This window comes from Symphalangus syndactylus, chromosome 22 (genome assembly GCF_028878055.3).
Source record: "Symphalangus syndactylus isolate Jambi chromosome 22, NHGRI_mSymSyn1-v2.1_pri, whole genome shotgun sequence".
Lineage (NCBI taxonomy): Eukaryota > Metazoa > Chordata > Mammalia > Primates > Hylobatidae > Symphalangus > Symphalangus syndactylus.
Genome location: NC_072444.2, coordinates 28,655,452 through 28,668,461, shown reverse-complemented (window position 1 = coordinate 28,668,461; position 13,010 = coordinate 28,655,452). Strand labels below are relative to the sequence as shown.

At 50.4% G+C, this 13,010-nt stretch overlaps 1 long non-coding RNA gene and 1 other non-coding gene across 2 annotated transcripts; both read right to left on the bottom strand.

The window, feature by feature from the left end:
- Positions 1-595: 595 nt before the first annotated feature.
- LOC129472754 (U1 spliceosomal RNA) lies at positions 596-754 on the bottom strand. Its single transcript, XR_008654038.1, has one exon. It is a non-coding gene; the product is annotated as a U1 spliceosomal RNA (small nuclear RNA).
- Positions 755-6,784: 6,030 nt separating this feature from the next.
- Positions 6,785-11,321, bottom strand: LOC129472634 (uncharacterized). The gene is made up of 3 exons (XR_008653998.2): positions 11,159-11,321; positions 9,787-9,964; positions 6,785-8,197 (listed from the first exon to the last, which is right to left on the bottom strand). It is a non-coding gene; the product is annotated as an uncharacterized lncRNA (long non-coding RNA).
- Positions 11,322-13,010: the final 1,689 nt, after the last annotated feature.

The following is a 13,010-nucleotide window of genomic DNA, read 5'->3' as shown; positions in this document are numbered from 1 at the left end:
GTCTCAGAGCATTGGGCCCTGGTATGAAATGAGACGAAGCAGCCTCTGTCACATCCTTACCATGAAGGATCGTTCATCCGATTGGAGGGCACCAGAGGGAAATGTTGACATCCTCAATTTCATCAGAATCCTTTTCCAAAGACACAAATAAGACATCTTAAATATGGAAAATACGTATCACGATGTTGAAATCTCACAGCTAAACATCATTGCCGGTCCTGTGTGTTTACTAAGTTTGTATTCCCAATTTAAAACTATCAATCAATTCTTTTTTTTTTTTTTTTTTGAGACGGAATCTCGCTCTGTTGTGTCATGATCTCGGCTCACTGCAGCCTCCAACTCCCAGGTTCAAGCCGATTCTCCTGCCTCAGCCTCCCGAGTAGCTGGGATTACAGGCACCCACCACCACGCCTGGCTAATTTTTGTATTTTTAATAGAGTCGGGGTTTCACCATATTGGCCAGGTTGGTCTCAAACTCCTGACCTTTTGACCCGCCTGCCTTGGCCTCCCAAAGTGCTGGGATTACAGGTGTGAGCCACCATGGCCAGCCAATCAATTCTTTTTTAAAAAAAATATAGATTTATTTAGAACCAGGGGAGAGAGTGCATTGCAGTCCCCAACTACCACAAATGATGCAGTTGCGTTTCCCACATTTGGAGAAATGGCCGGGGTCAGCATATCCGGAGTGCAGGGCAAGAGCCTCACCCTGGGAAACCACCTTCGTGATCCTGGTACCTCCCCTGCGGATAAGTATTATTGACTAATGAGGTAATAATACCGTTTCTTAGAAAAGTAAAGTAAGGCTAGGCCCAGTAGCTATTGGCTGAAATGCCAGCACTTTGGAAGGCTGAGGGGGGAGGATCCCTTGAGCTCAGGAGTTTGATATCAGCCTGGGCAACAGAAGGAGACTGTCTCTACCAATTAAAAAAAAAAAAAAAAAAAAAAAGGAAGGTAAATTTAGGAAATTTTGATTATGGGTGGAAATTGTCATAAACTTGGTATGACAGGAAGGTCTTTGACATTATAAGTGGGTCGTATTCCCCAGGCTTGGTGAGTTGGTTTCAAGGGGCCAAAGACCACATTTTCGGTTCAGAAAAGGATTTGCCTGGAGGCCACAGGATTGCAGTGTCGTCTGAAGAGCTAGCTCCATGCTGGGGACTTTTACAATGACCGGGACACAGAGCAGCGTTTCTTTTCTGGTTGTCTTTAGACTTAACGTAATGATCTGGAAGCAGAGACTTCTGCTGCCAATCTGTAACTTTCTTTTCTAAACATATTTCCATGGTCCCTGGGAGAATGTTAACATAAGAACCAGTGTGCGTGAGGCCGGGCGCGGTGGCTCACGCTTGTAATCCCAGCACTTTGGGAGGCCGAGGCAGGCGGACAACTTGAACCCAGGAGTTCAAGACCAGCCTGACCAACGTGGTGAAACTCCATCTCTACTAAAAATACAAAAATTAGTTGGGCTTGGTGTTTTGTGCCTGTAATCCCAGCTACTCAAGAGGCTGAGACAGGAGAATCACTTGAACCTGGAATATGGAGGTTGCAGTGAGCCGAGATCCTGCCGCTGCACTCCAGCCTGAGCGACAAGAGCCAGACTCCATCTCAAAAAAAAACAGCCAGTGTGCGTGAACCTCGTGCAGCTATCAGCACGAGGTGGGCTCTGTGTCAACACAATGTTAGCTAATGCAGGATGCCACGATGAATTACATCTCGTGTTTTCCGTTTATCCCCCGATGATAGCAGTTTTTGTTTTTTTGTTTTTGTTTTTTGTTTTTTGTTGTTTTTGAGATGGAATTTCACTCTTGTCACTCAGGCTGGAGTGCAGTAGCACAATCTCGGCTCACTGCAACCTCCGCCTCCTAGGTTCAAGCGATTCTCCTGCCTCAGCCTCCCAAGGAGCTGGGATTACAGGCACCCACCACCATGCCCAGCTAATTTTTGTATTTTTAGTAGAGACGGGGTTTCGCCATGTTGGCCAGGCTGGCCTTGAACTCCTGACCTCTGGTGATTCACCCGCCTCAGCCTCCCAAAGTGCTGGGATTACAGGTGTGAGCCACCGTGCCTGGTCCACAATAGCAGTTTTAAAAGAGAACAAAAATTATGGCCCATTGTCACAGTGAGGGTTTTGATAGGATTTATTAGTTATAAATATTTCTGATTTATACATCACCTTCTTTATTCTACCCCCCCAATGGCAGAAGGAATATTTATTAACCTCCCCTCTCATTGTCCACCAAGCGTAGGATCTGAGATGCTATGAAATTTCTCCTACAATAAATCTGGATTATAGGATGCACCTCAAAACACAGGAACCTTTGCTTTGTTTTCCACTGCCACTAATTCTAAAATTTTCTCTCTTTTTTTGAGATAGGGTCTTACTCTGTTGCCCAGGCTGCAGTGTAGTGGCATAATCACTACTCACTGTGGCCTCAACCTCCTGCGCTCAAGCAGTGCTCCACCTCAGCCTCCTGCGTAGCTGGAACTACAAGCACACACCATCGTGCCTGGCTTATTTTTATATTTTGTAGAGACGGAGTCCCACTGTGTTGCCCAGGCTGCTCTTGAACTCCTGGCCTCAAGCGATCCTCCCACCTCGGCCTCTCAAAGTGTTGGGATTCTAGGTGTGAGTCACCATCCCTGGCCCTAGAAATTTTCATTGTCAAATGAACATCGTTTCCCCAGGCTGGTGTTAGGAAGCTGGGGGATCCTGTGTTCTCTCCAGCACCGGGTTGTCCCGAGCAGAAAATGAGCCTTATCGTGTACTCGGAATTGTCAGCTATTTGTAGAGCCAGAAAACTCTTGAAAATCATGTTATCTCTTTGCTTTTTGCAGATGAAGATGTCAAGACTTGGAGTAGGTGACAGCTGGCCTTGGGCTTCGGTGGCCAATCCATGACTACAAAAGCCCAAGAAACCAGCGGGTCCCCCGGCTCCTCCACTAAGTGGCCTCTGGGTGATGGGGAAGCTTGTCCTCTGCTTTGTCACACGCAAAACTCTAAAAGTCAGGATCCCAATGCATCGGCCTGGAGAGCCTGTCCAGGTGAGAAACACACACTGGAGGACGTGTTGGGGCCAGAGGCAGAGCCACCGATGTCACTGCCAGGCCCCGTGCAACACGACAATACGGGACTCCTGGTTCCAAAAGCAGGAGAAAAGCTTTTTCCTTTCCTCCGTTCACCTGTCACAGTGGTTTTTATTTGCTATTGAATGGTGTGCTCCCTGGGATGAGGGGTTCTCAAAGACATCTCTGGGAGTCTCACAGACTCAGGTGCCCAAGGGCAGGGTGCTTGAGTCCCAACCCTGAAACCCTAACTGTCCTTGTTCCCCTCAGTCCGTGCCCTACTGCCAGTAGATCCCTTGTCCCACTGGACTTCATTTATAAACCACAAAGTCAGAAAGAAAAGAATTAAGAAATCCAAGAGGGGCCAAGCGCGTGGCTCACACTTGTAACTCCAGCACTTTAGGAGGCCAAGGTGGGCGAATCACCCGAGGTCAGGAGTTTGAGACCAGCCTAGCCAACATAGTGAAACCCCTTCTCTACTAAAATACAGAAATTAGCCAGGCATGGTGGCACATGCCTGTGATCCCAGCTACTCAGGAGGCTGAGGCAGGAGAATGGCTTGAACCTAGGAGGTGGAGGTTGCAGTGAGCCGAGATCGAGCCATTACCCTCCAGCCTGGGTGACACAGCAACACTCCGTCTCAAAAAAAAGAAGTCCAAGAGGGCAATTGCAGAGAATTAAACCCCCTGGGCGGGCCCCTCTGAGGGCAAGGGTCTGCGCTTCCACATTGGCCATAGGCCAGGGAAGCCTGGTCAGAGGTGAGCAGCCGCTTGGATGTCTGCAATGGCTCCAGAGGTGACAGAGACTCGAAGACCGGGGAGAATGCAAGCATCAGGGCTGGGCACTGTGGCCGACGCCTGTAATTCTAACACTTTGGGAGGCCAAGGTGGGCGGTTCCCTTGAGCCCAGGAGTTGGCAACCAGCCTGAGCAACATGGTGAATCCCTGTCTCTACCAGAAAAAAAAAGAAAAAAGAAAAGAAAAGAAAGAGGAAAGAAAAAAAAGAATGCAAGCTTCATGTGTGCTATAGCCTCCGCTGAGGGCAGCCCCTCCAGTTCTGACGGCCGCGTGCCCTGGGTGGTGGAGGAATTTGGGGGTGGACCTATCTCAGTTGTATCTGGAAGAATTCTCAGGTTAGAGGGTGAAAAATATCTTTTTTACCCTTTCTCTCTTTTTTTTTTTTATTTGAGCTAAGGTCTTCACCTGGGTCTGTCACCCAGGCTGGAGTGCAGTGGTGCCATCACGGCTCAATGCAGCCTTGACCTCCTGGGCTCAGGTGGTCCCCCCACCTCAGCCTCCTTGGTAGCTGGGACTACAGGTGCACACCACCACACCCAGCTAATTTTTATATTTTTTGTAGAGATGGGGTTTCACTTTATTGCTCAGATTGGTCTCGAACCCCCCAGGCTCAAGCAATCTGCCCACCTCCACCTCCCAAAGGCCTGAGATTACAAGTGTGAGCTACCGCGCCCGACCAATGTCATTTCTTAACGTTGATTTCCCCCTTAGGGTGGGCGCTCTGCCGAGAGATGTGGGAAAGAGTCTGCAAGCTGCCCCTTCCCCTGTCATCTGAATCTTCCGTTTGGTAAATAGGAGGATTTATGTGGAATCTGGCTTTTCTGATAGCATCGACGTTCCTTCCCGTGCCTTCTGAGTGTCTTTCTCTTAATTTGACTGTGGTCTCTGCTCTTTGCTAGACTCAGTGAGTGTCTCACGCTCAGTTTTGGTGGAGGTCATGGATTTAACCCTTAGAGAAACCGTGGCACAAGACTCAAGCCCATGAAGCTATGAGATGGCGAACCCCACATGTGAAGGCACCACCTGGTCGTGAACATTCCCCGGGGAGGCGACCTTGGTGTTAATTCATTTATCAAGAATCATGAGGCCGGGCATGGTGGCTCACACCTGTAATCCCAGCGCTCTGGGAGGCTGAGGTGGGCAGATCACAAGGTCAGGAGTTCGAGACCAACCTGGCCAACATGGTGAAACCCCCTTCTCTACTAAAAATACAAAAAGTAGTCAGGCATGGTGGCAAGAGCCTGTAGTTCCAGCTACTCGGAAGTCTGAGGCAGGAGAATGGCATGAACCTGGGAGGTGGAGGCAGTGAGCCGAGATCATGCCACTGCACTCCAGCCGGGCCAACAGAGCGAGACTCCATCTCAAAAAAAAAAAAAAAAAAAGAACCATGGCATCCAGCACCCTTCCAGGCACTTCACAAAACCATGCAGTTATTTTGTCCTGACCACAACCCTGAGGCAGGTGCTATTATCATTCCTGGTCTTCGGATGCAGAGAGTGAAGCCCGGAGGGAGAGACTGCATACCAGGCTCCGATTCTCACTCCCAGAAAATGGGGAGCTGGAGCCAGCCCAGGGCTGTGCAGCTCCTGAGCCTGGCGCCTCGGATGCTCCACTCCACTGCCTCATGATCACCTGCAAGGGCTTTATGCACCCGGCACCCAGCAGCCAGCACCCAGGCAGGCGGTGCAGGGAGCAGGTCTCTTTACCAATTCGGTTGCCACATACCCAGAAAGCATTGAGTCCTGGAGCAGAGATTGTTTCAGCGATAGTGAGTTTGGGAGATGCTGAGATCGACTGTTGGTGGGATGTGGAGCTACCAGGCTCCTCTGCCTGGGGAGGAACAGGTGGCAACTCTCTGGAACATCCCAGCTACTCAAGAAGGCTGAAGCAGGAGAATCGCTTGAACCCAGGAGGCGGAGGTTGCAGTAAGCCGAGATCATGCCACTGCACTTCAGCCTGGGCAACAAGAGCGAAACTCGGTCTCAAAAAAAAAAAAAAAAAAAAAAAAAGAAGGGAGGAGTGATAGTAAAACAGCCTGTTCTAAGGACAAAGGCCCCCACTTGTGCAAAGCTAATTATCAGAACCATGGCTAGAAAAGTCGCACAGTTTGGGCAGGCCACCTCCACCCTCATTTCCTCCCCTAAGTACCCCTCTACAGACATCTGCTACATAAGAACACACGAACACAACGTGGACCTACGGCCCTGTTATTCCAGCTTGGAAAAAAAAAATCACACCAGGTTGACTTGGTTGGGCTCTGCACCCCAAATGCCATAGCAGCCTCCGGGGGAGGCGGGGAGCGCTGTGTTGGCCCCTCACGCTCGCTGGACTTTCTGCCAGCCTCTGGTCGGGCTCTGTGGTGGATATGTCGACAGTTAGGGGAACATTGAGTCATCTCCTCCCTTTCAGCTGCGGCATATTTCTGGGAATGCGAAGCACATTTGAGCGACGTGACATTCCTTACCTCGCGGCGGCAAGGCAACTACCCACTTCCTTTCGAGTCATGTTGCATCATGTTTCAGAACAGGACTAAACAAATAGGCTTGATGCATGGCTTTAGGAAAGAAAAGCAAGTGTGCACGTTTGAACCCCACTCTCTCCGTGTGCTAGGGCACGATTCTCCTGCCCCCGAGGGAGAGAGAGGACATACACTGTTGTGGTCACTCTCCTGCCTTTCCGTAGATAAGAACCACGTATATGTGTTCTATGCGCATCTCATAATCACAAAAAAGAGGCATGTGACATTCAATATAGGTGTGTTTCCTAACACACGTGTCAGAGGCATCTATGGCTACATCAGTTCTAGTGATGGGCATTGCAGTTTTTAAAATTCTTTGTCCTTGTCATCTTGGAATAAGTCACAAGAAAGGTAAATGATCTATGTAAACCCTTTGGCCTGTGGATCAACTTTTATACATCTAAACCTGAGAAAAATGTTATTTATTAGCAGGAGAGTGAACAAACATTTCAGACTTGCAGAGGGAAGCTGGGGGTGCAGAGAGGATGCAAAAGTGAACAGAATGGGCATCTGCTCTCGAGGCTGCAGGGTCATGGTGGAGACAGAGCCCTGTGCAGCAGGATGCGTGGGCAGTGGCCAGTGCACCAAGTGTTTGCTCAGGGGAGCGGGACCCGGAGGGGACCTGGAAATACAAGCTCCAGGAGGGATGTCTGAGCCCGGCGGGGGCTGCTGGGATAATGAGAAACAGTCTCCGTGCAGGTGGTGGGCACTCACAAAGAGGGGTGGGAAAGTGCTGAGCACAGCTCCGTCCCAGGCTGGAAACAGACTCTGCATCCAGAGCCACGGGGCCTGTGGAAGCCATGCTGGGGCTGGGACGCCTCCAGCTGTTCAATGGTAGGGGGACTGTAGCCATCCAAGTCTTGAGCAGAGACTGACCTGCTCCAGATATGCCTTGGGAAAGTCATCCTGGTGACACACTGAAATTTGTCCTGGGAAAGATTGAAGGTGGGGACATGTTAGGAGGCCATGTCAGTGCTGCAAACAGGGCTGGAATGACAGCCAGGGCTAGAGCAAGCAAGATGGGGATCACACAGCAGTGGTGCAATCGCAGTTGTGTGTGTGGAGCATGACCCTCTGATCTCAGGGTGCTGCACACTTACGCGAGCCATCTCATTTCGCCATCAGAACCGCAGCCCTACGTGGCAGGTCAGCTATCACTCCATCTTACAGATGAAGAAACTGAGGCTCAGGGAAGAGAGATGGCTGCTCACCGTCACACACTGTGTAAGCAACAGGGCCAGGACAAAAAGGGAGGTCTATCTGATTCCATTCTCTCCCTTTAGAGTGAAATAACAGAATTGCTTGAAACCCAGATAACTGTGGAGAGAGAGGGAGGTATTCTGGTGGCTTCTGTCGGGAGGCCTCAGAGAACAGATGACATGACTAAGATGGGGGCAGGCAGGTCGGGGAGGAGGAACTTGTAGCTAGGCTGAGTGGGACCAGGTGAAAATTTGACACCAACAAAACACCACTGGTGGTATTGATGGTCTAGGATTGGAGCTATAGACCCGAGGTTCCTATAAAAGACTGGGGCTAGAAGTGTCCCCTTGCTATAAAAGGAAGATGTTTGTACGCATTGCTGGAGTAAGAAAGCAAGGTGCAAACAACGTCATAGGAGAGTGCCCTGAGAGTTTGTCACATGCCAGGCACTGGCTAAATGCCATGCATCCTGTGACAGCCTTTGATGTGGTACTACCGTCATCTTCAGTTTATAGATGAGAAAACAGACACTCAGAAACATTAAGTAACTTGTCCAAGGCCACGGAGTTAGTAAGAGGTGAATCTGGGACTCGAGTTGAAGTCCAACTTCCAAGTGCATCTGCAGAGACAAAATATGGGAAGAATTCACTTAATTGAGGGTTATAAAACTGTTTGCTGGGACTGTAGGCTCCTCACGTTCCCTTTATTTTCTTTTCTTCTATTTTTTGAGACGGAATCTCACTCTGTTGTCCAGGCTGGAGTGCAGTGGTGCAATCTCGGCTCACTGCTACCTCCACCTCCCGGGTTCAAGCGATTCTCCCGCCTCAGCCTCCCCAGGAGCTGGGATTACAGGCACACGCCACCACGCCAGGCTAATTTTTATATTTTTAGTAGAGACAGGGTTTCATCATGTTGGCCAGGCTGGTCTTGAACTCCTGATCTCAGGTGATCCGCCCACCTCAGTCTCCCAAAGTGCTGAGATTACAGGCTTGAGCCACCACACCCGGCCACATTCCCTTTGTTTGCATATCTGTATTCTCTAAACTGTCTATACTTAATATGCAATATTTTTGTAATAGGGAAAAAAAGTTTTAGGAAAGCAAAAAGGTGGAAGTGTAAACCAGTAGACATGGTAGATATTTTGGAAGACAATTTGCCAACATCCATCAAAAGTTGAAAATTTGGCCTATTCCTTGACACAGAAATTGTCTGACACAGAAATTTGGCCTGGATGTTGAACAGGACACCGAAGGACAAGGAGGAATTTATCCATGGAGGGGATAGGGTGAGTGCAAATTCCAGAAAAAGGGAACCACATTGTCTGCAAAAGCCTGATGGCAGGACAGTCCGTGACTGATTCCAGCCCAGTTTCTCTGCAGACTCTCCCGCTTGTCAATTATACAGACAACTGGGGCACCCTCACCCCTACCTCAACACCACTACTCAGACCTCCGGAATCAGAGTCCACAGAGGTGGGGTCAAGGAATCTGAATTTTTATTTTATCCATCCAGTGCCTTGGGTTATTCCCATGACCAGTAAGTTTGGGAAATACTGGCTGCTGCAGGAGGCATCGGGAACTGCTCTGGGAAAGCTGGATGGAGCCGAAAGGAAATGGTCTCGGATCCCATGTGGAATTTAAATTTAATACCCAAGCCTGTTGCTTCTTTCTTTCTAGGGGAGACGTCACAAATTCTGCACCAGAATCTCACAAATCACAAAGAACTTACTCATGTAACCAAACACCACCTGTTTCCCAATAACCTATGGAAATAAAAAAAAAATTAATAATAAAGTAAAAAAAAAAATTTTGATGAAGGGATAACCCTTTCCCCAGAAAGGCTCCCCCTCCCCCGACACTTGAACACATTTTCAGAGACCCAAGAATCAGCTCTCTGGAACCCAGTGGAAAGACCTCGGGACAGTGATTTAAACTGAGAGGGGCCTGATCATATCAGAAAGCCACCTAATCCCATGACAGTGCAGAGACCAGGCAGGTGGGGGACCGGCTAACGGGACCTGAGAAGCAAGTGAGGTTGGGAACTGAAGCAGGGGGCCTTTAGGGCAATGGAGGGGGTGGGTGAGGTCAGGAAGGAGGAGAGCGCACATGGGACTCACGTGGGGGTGCAGGATTGAAAGGTGAGGGCAGCTTCCCTCTTGGAGAGTCCCTGGGCAGGGCCGGGGGTGTTGGAGGTACGTGGACAATGTACCTGGACCATTTCCAGTTTACAACGAGTAGAACTGTGAGGAATTCAAGCAGACCTTTCAGGAAAGCCATGGAAATTCAGGCAGAAAGGGGAAGGGGGCCGAGGCTGAAGATCTGATGCTGCTTGAGCGTGGATAACTGCTGATTTTTCCTGGGGATCCCCGGCCTACTCCAGGGAGGAGCTGTAAAACAACACAGCAAACAAGACCTAGAGGACCCCACTTCACAGGGGCAGGCAGAGAGGAGCCCACGGAAGGGGAGAATCCGGGGAGATGGAGCAACAGAGACAGAGAGACAGAGACACAGACCGAGACAGGGGGACAGAGACCCAGAGACCAAGGGGCGGAAAGGCGATTGGGTTGGGCAGCTCAGAAGTCACTGGGGGTCCTTAAAAGTCTTTTTCTTTTGCTAAATGTGCCATGAATCTCCTTGTCCTCAGTAAAGACATGACCAAGTATTTAAAGATAGGAGACATGACCAAGTATTTAAAGATAGGAGACATGACCTCTGCATAAATGGTTTAGAAAAAAAATCCTTATTATTTGGAGACAGTGATAAAGCCAGTGTAACAAAATGCACCCCCATGGAGAAACCAGGCCCAGAGCTTGTAGGAGTTCTTGGTCATATTCTTGCAATGTCTTTAAGTTTGAAATTATATAAACACAAAAATTCCCTTGCTTTAAAAAGAATACTTGGAGGATTTTGATGATGGCAGGTTAGCCAGCTTGGACAAAGCTTAGAGAGCAGTTTGACAGTGAAGGGAAGGAAAAGGAGGCAGTGATCCTTTTTTTTTTTTTTTTTTTTTTTTTTCTTTCTTTCTTTCTTTCTTTCTTTCTTTCTTTCTTTCTTTCTTTCTTTCTTTTTTTTAGACTCCCAGGCTGGAGTTCAGTGGCCTGATCTCGGCTCACTGCAACCTCTGCCTCTCAGGTTCAAGCAATTCTACTGTCTCAGCCTCCTGAGTAGGGATCACAGGCGTGCACCACCACGCCTGGCTAATTTTTGTATTTTTAGTAGAGAACGGGTTTCACCATGTTGGCCAGGCTGGTCTGGAACACGTAACCTTGTGATCCGCTCGCCTTGGCTTCCCAAAGTGCTGGGACTATAGGCGTGAGCCACTGCTCCCAGCCTTTTCCTCTTTTTTTCTTTTTTCTTTTTTTCTTTTTTTTTCTTTTTATTTTTGAGACAGGGTCTTGCTCTGTCGCCTAGGCTGGAGTGCAGTGTCACGATCACAGCACGCTGCAGCCTCAACCTCCCGGGCTAAAGCAAGGACAGTCAGTGACTGATTCTAGCCCAGTTTCTCCATTAGATTCTTCTGCTTGTCAGTTATACAGATTCCTGGGGCGCCCTCACCCCTACCCCAACACCACCACTCAGACCTTCGGAATCAGAGTCCGCAGGAATCTGAATTTTTATCCAGTGCCTTGGGTCATTCCTGTGGCCAGTAAGTTGCAGCCTCACGAGTAGTTGAGACCACAGACCCGGCTAGGATGGTATTGATTGATTGATTGATTGATTGATTGATTGAGACAGGGTCTTGCTCTGTCGCCCAGGCTGGAGTGCAGTGGCGCGATCACGGCTCACTGCAGCGGCCTTCCCCTCCCAGGCTCCAGCAATCCTCCTGCCACAGCATCCCAAGTAGCTGAGCCCATAGACCCGGCTAGGATGGGATTTTTTTTTTTGTATGGGGAACAGGGAGGAGAAGAAGGAGCTCGTGCTCGGGCACACTTCAGGGCTGAAACAACTGTCCCAGGGATGAGGGCGAGGGGAGGGGACCGGAGAGCAGAGGGAGGTGAGGGAGCAGAAGGAGGAGCCCCCGGGTCGGAGGATGGGAGTCTGCCCAGCTCGGCCCGGGAGTGCAGTGGGGGGCGTCCTCCCGACTAAGGGCAAAGGAGGTGACGGCCGGGACGGACGTCCGCCCCCGTGACGAAGAGGGCTAGGCCGAGCCGTCCCAGGGCCACAGGAAGCGGCCGCCCTTTGAAGGCGCAGCGGCAGCGCTGGGTCAGCCAGGCCAGCTTGTGGGGGAGCGGCCGCCCGCGCACGGCTGGGGCCGGGGCCAGGGCCGGAGGGCGCCGCAGGAAGGGGCCGGGGCCGGGGCCGGGGCGGCTTCTCTCCCCGCAGCCGGCGCCTCCACGCGGCGGTCAAGCTCGCGCGTGGGCTTTAGCAGTTTCTGGCGTGCACGTGTGCGGCGGCTCTTGCCTCTGCGGAGCTGGCGCCCTGAAGAGCCTTCCAGGAGGGTTTGGAGCCCGGGTTTATGTTTCCCCAGCCCCGGAACCCGAGCCTGCTCCAAGTGCACATCTGCGCGGCGGCCGACGGGGACGCAGCCCGGTGTCCACGGCAGGACCCCGGAGCAGCGTCTCCTGGAGCCTGTGCAGAGGCTGGGCTTGGCGAGGGAGGGGGTGCTGCCGGGGACCCCCGAGCAGGCAAAAGGAGGATGCTAGTGACCCATCCTTTCTCGCAGTGCGCTTTAATTTCAACAAACTCTCCATTCCCCTTGTTTCCCCTTCTCCAGCTGCAAAATTAAAAGTATCCAGGGCCTGGAGCGATGGCTGCAGCCTGTAATCCCAGCACTTTGGGAAACCGAGGCAGGAGGATCGCTTGAGACCAGGATTTGGAAATCAGCCTGAGCAACATAGGGAGACCCTATCTCTACAATTTAAAAAAAAAGCCTGGTCGTGGTGGTGCATGACTGTAGTCCCAGCTACTTGGGAAGCTGAGGCAGGAGGATCACTTGAGCCCAGTGGGTTGAGGCTGCAGCGAGCCATGATCATGCCATTGAACTCCAGCCTGGGTGACAGTCAGCCCCTGTCTCAAAATAAAATGGGAGACATGGGGAAAGCGGATGTGGCTCAGGCCAGGGACTAGGGTGAGGCTGTGGGTGCAAAATTAAAGTAGGGGTGTCAAAAAAAAAACAGTACTCAACATAAATAATATTTTAGTGCAGTGCAAACAAATTAATGCAAACAAGTCATCATGAGCAAGAGATTTTTTTTAATCTAGATAGAAACAGGATCAGGTTATTTACTTTTTACTTATTTATTTTTGAGACAGTCTCACTCTGTCACCCAGGCTGGAGCACAGGAGTTGATAAGTACCAGGTGCCCAACAAGCTCCGCTCCCGACTTCATGCAGGCCTTCCTGGGTCCCACAGGTAGCCTGGGGAGGACAGTGGCTGGAGGATGTTTTTCCATGATGGAGAGGCTTTTGCTTAGGAAATAGGTTTATCCCCAG